Raw genomic sequence first — 4,286 nt, 5'->3', positions numbered from 1 at the left:
GAGTGTAAAGATTATTTGCTTGAATAAAGTATACATGGAAAAAAATATATTTACTGGTTAAAAAAAAAATGGTGCATTTCTGTATGAACAGAGTAGATATCTATATTATTCCTCCAACAACTCCTCCTGTTTCCCAGTTCTTTTTCTTCTTTTAGTCTAAGTTTTATGATCTTTCTCATTGTTCTTAATGGTTAGAAAGGAACAGATGACAATGCTCACAAATAAATATAACAAGAAATATATGACTTTTTAAAAGAATATTACTACAGAGAAATATAAAAGAAGAACTGAGCAAATGTAGAGACAACCTTGATTCTGGGCACAAAGTCTAAAAGTTATAAATGTATCATTTCTCTCCAAATTAATTTATATTTAGTACAAGTTCAATGGAAATCTCTGGAGCTTTTGTTTTTGTTACCTGATAGCACTTCCCTTTATATTATTTTATGTTACTGCGGAAGAATAAAAGAATGAAAAATAACTAAGAACTTTGGAATAAAAAAGAATTAAGAGGAATCTGTGCTACTATATACTAAAGCACATTATGAAGTTACAGTAAATAAAATGGTATAAGACTGGGATAGGGATAAATGAATAATAATAAAAAAGAAACAATGATGAGAAATAGACCTTAATACTCTTGACAATTCAGAACATAATAATAGTATCTCTGACTAGTGGACACTAAAACTACTTAAAAGAAAAAAGTTATTACTTTATACTATACACTAAAATAATTCTTTATGAATTAAAGTTAAGTGTTTTATAAAACTATAAAATAACTAGAGGAATACATAAATAAATGTTTAGCTGCTCTCAAATTGGAGAAAGGCATTTCTAAATGAAAAAGCAAAGAAAGAAATAATAAAGGATAATGTTATAGATTTAACTATATAAATATTACAACATTCCTGTCTACCTCCCAAGCAACAAAAGAGGCAAACCACAGACTATAAGCACCAAACACTGTAGATAGAATGTTGGCTTGTTCTTGAAATGTAAAGACTTCTAGCAAAATTGTAGAATGGATAGAGAACATAGACAATTGACAAAAATAGAAACATTGTTGGCTAATAGACATATGAAAATGCTAAATCTCATTTAATAATTAAGAAATAAAAATTTTAAAATAACCATGTTTTTAATCAAAGTTATGGTTAAAGCATGCCCAGTATTGTTAAACCTTGCTGGTGGAGGGTAAAGGAATGTGGTCTTTCAGTCCAGAGATTCATCAGTATCTACCAATAGCTTCAGAAATTTTTTTGAGCTAGTAATTTTATTTCAATTTTAATATATTTGCTGTTGAAATGAACACAGCCAGTAATTTCACATCTTAGGATTTATCCCACAGAAATTGTTAGGAATATGAACCAAACACTGATTCATTGCTAAATAACTTATCAATAGCAACTAAGACCAAGCAAAAGAGGGTTTGCAACCACCTAACCTCCCGTGGTTTTTAAACCAAATATGGTATATCCATATGAAGAAATACTGTATAATCATTATAAGTCATGCTTCAAGTGATTATTTAATGTTATTAGAAAGTACTCAAGATCTATTTATAGTCTACTTCTGGATAGAGTAAATTTGTGGCCTTGATATTTTTTGTCCTTTAAAAGTAAAGTATATTTTCGCATAGGAAATAAATTGGAAGGGTATCCCAAAATGTTAAAACAGTTACCTCTGGGTTGTGAGTTAATGGATGATTTAATGTTTCCTTTATTTTTAAATTATTTTATGATAAATGTATTACTTCCGAAATAAGGAAAAAGTAATGAAAAAATGAGACAAAAACATAAGTCTATAGATTCCATTATTCAATACTTTAGGGCTTCATAAATATTTTGTAATCCTTGTGCAAAAGATTCAGTTTTAACTTGAGAATATTTGCTAAAATATAAGCACTTTTTTCTTCAGCAGCAGTTGGAGGATCCTTCTGTATATTTTACACAGTCCACTTGAAAAACTAGAAAACTCATTAGATAAACATTAATTGAGTTTGTACCAGGTGACAGAATAAAAACTGACCGTATTTTCAATTTGCTTGAAGCTGACCAATTAAAACAACATTCTGGAAGGGGCAAAACTGAAATTCTCTAGGGATAAAGGAGAGAACCCAACTGGTTAAAGCAATGGTGTTTCAGGAAGGGGATGCGATTTGAGCTGGGCCTTGGGCTTGGAAGGGAGCAGAACCCAGGGGAGAGGTTGCCCTTCAGCCAGGAGTTAATGGGAGGCACCAGTCACCCACTGAATCATGGAACCGAGGAGCAGAAAGGTCCTTGGCCCATAACATGTTCAAATATTATCAACGTTTTCATCAGCAAAGAATCTTTTTAAAAAATTTATTTTCCAAGAGAACCAATATTTTTAAAGATTTTGACCACAAAATACACTAGCCATTAAATAGTCCCTTGACAATTTTTTTTACTAATCAAAGATATAGACCTGCCAGCATGAGTTTTTGATCAGTATAACATATGGCAAAGGCCCCGAATTGTTCTTTCAGCCAGAAGCAAAGAACTACACGAGCTCATGATGAGCCTGGTTTCCATTAGGCTGCGGTCACTCTCTGGAAGTCTGGCTGCCTGACCCGGAAGCCACCAGCCAGCCAGCCAGCATATTCTACAGGAATGGCTGGCTGGCTGGTGAGGAAGCCAAGACCTACTAGGTTATCTGACTTTGAATCTTGGTTCTGTATCCTCCTACTTGACTCTGGGAAAGCTATTTAATCTCCCAGAGACTGAATTTCTTCCTCTTCAGGAAAAAATGAGGGACCACTACCACCTGAATTTATTGAGTTACATTAAACAGTAAATAGAACCAGGAGGGGCACAATAATATTAATTTCTTTTTTCATTTTCTAGGATCACAAAAATGGTGGTACAAATAAGATTTGAACTTAATTTCCGGCTCCCTGCGTAGAGCGTTTTGCATTTAGAAATTATTTCTTTAATGATCGTTCTTGGCTAACTTCCCCCTACCAACTTGAAAAAAAAAAAAAGCAGGTTGTTAAAGATAATAGATTAGCTGCTTAATGGATAGAATTCTCCAGCTTCTTTCCTATTTCTTTCCATCATTGGTTAACTCTAACCTTTATTCAGTTAATTCTAAAACCAGAGATAGATAAAACCCTTGAATTTCATTTGAAAACATTAAGAGCTGCTTATCCTGTTAAATTTGTTAATTGTGTTTTAACTAATTTAGGGGGTTTTTTTCCTAAGCAAAAAACAAACTTTTTTTTAACCTCAAATGGAAAATCTGCAAATAGTCATCTAGCCATTCTTTATTAATTTTGGTTAGAAAGAAGTCCACAGCAAATTTCAGCAGGTTTAACAAATTATTTTCACTCTCTATATTTCCTCTATCCAATTCTAGGATCCTCACCTTTCCCCCACTAAAGCTGCCTAACATGAAGTGAATGATTTCAGTTATAAAGTATACGCAAAATCTTTGATGCTCTCCAAGAAAATATTTTTATGGGAAATTTTTGTAGCTAGGATGAAATCCTTTCTGGTTTTGCAAATAGGCAAATTACAATGATCTGAAATGAATGCTTGAAAAACAGAAGCAGTTGAGCATTGTCTGCTTGGTTGGTTTTATAGCAAATGAGCCAACAAGGTCTGTGGATATTGCTGATCTTTCTACAGTCTCTAGTCATAGACAGAAAGGATGTTAAGGATTACCTAGGGCCAGATGAACTCCAAGATACCTGCCAGTTCTAACAAAATTTGCATTATAGTCTGTGACTGGAGATTGGAGAAGATTAACAGTGTCTTATGATTTGCTGTGGGTTTAATGATTGTTGCTACCCTAAACTGTCACTGTTTACTAAATAGGAAGTGCTTCTCAAAAAAATAATATGTCAGAGGTTTTCCATTTTCTGCAGAAAATCTCATACCTATTCTGATATTACAGCTATATGTGCCTTTTAAGAGAATCATATGAATTTTTGGTGTTTCATGTTGACATTATACCGCTTGACTGGGTGATTTTATCAGAAAGCCTTTGTGTCGGAGGATAATGGTGTCTCTATTTTTTGTGGTTGTCCATCTAGAAATATTTCAGTAGCTCAGGTCAGAGGTGTACATCCTAAGTTAAAGAGATGATAATTCCAAAATAAATACTCTCCTTTTAATCTTCACACATAGGGAGATATAGTGAGAAAAAAAATGTCTCAAGCATCATTACGAACAGCACGTTCTTTGAAATGTATGTACAGCCAGTAGTTGTTTATATCTAATAGTTTGTTCTGATTCAACTTAAATGTTGAATGTTTTCCCAAA

At 33.0% G+C, this 4,286-nt stretch overlaps 1 protein-coding gene across 5 annotated transcripts in view; it reads left to right on the top strand.

The window, feature by feature from the left end:
- EML6 (echinoderm microtubule associated protein like 6) overlaps positions 1-4,286 on the top strand; it is a 267,350-nt gene that overhangs the window by 124,908 nt on the left and 138,156 nt on the right. The window lies entirely within an intron of this gene.

Source organism: Pteropus alecto, unplaced genomic scaffold, assembly GCF_000325575.1.
Source record: "Pteropus alecto unplaced genomic scaffold, ASM32557v1 scaffold131, whole genome shotgun sequence".
NCBI lineage: Eukaryota > Metazoa > Chordata > Mammalia > Chiroptera > Pteropodidae > Pteropus > Pteropus alecto.
This window is presented reverse-complemented; position numbering and strand designations above follow the sequence as displayed.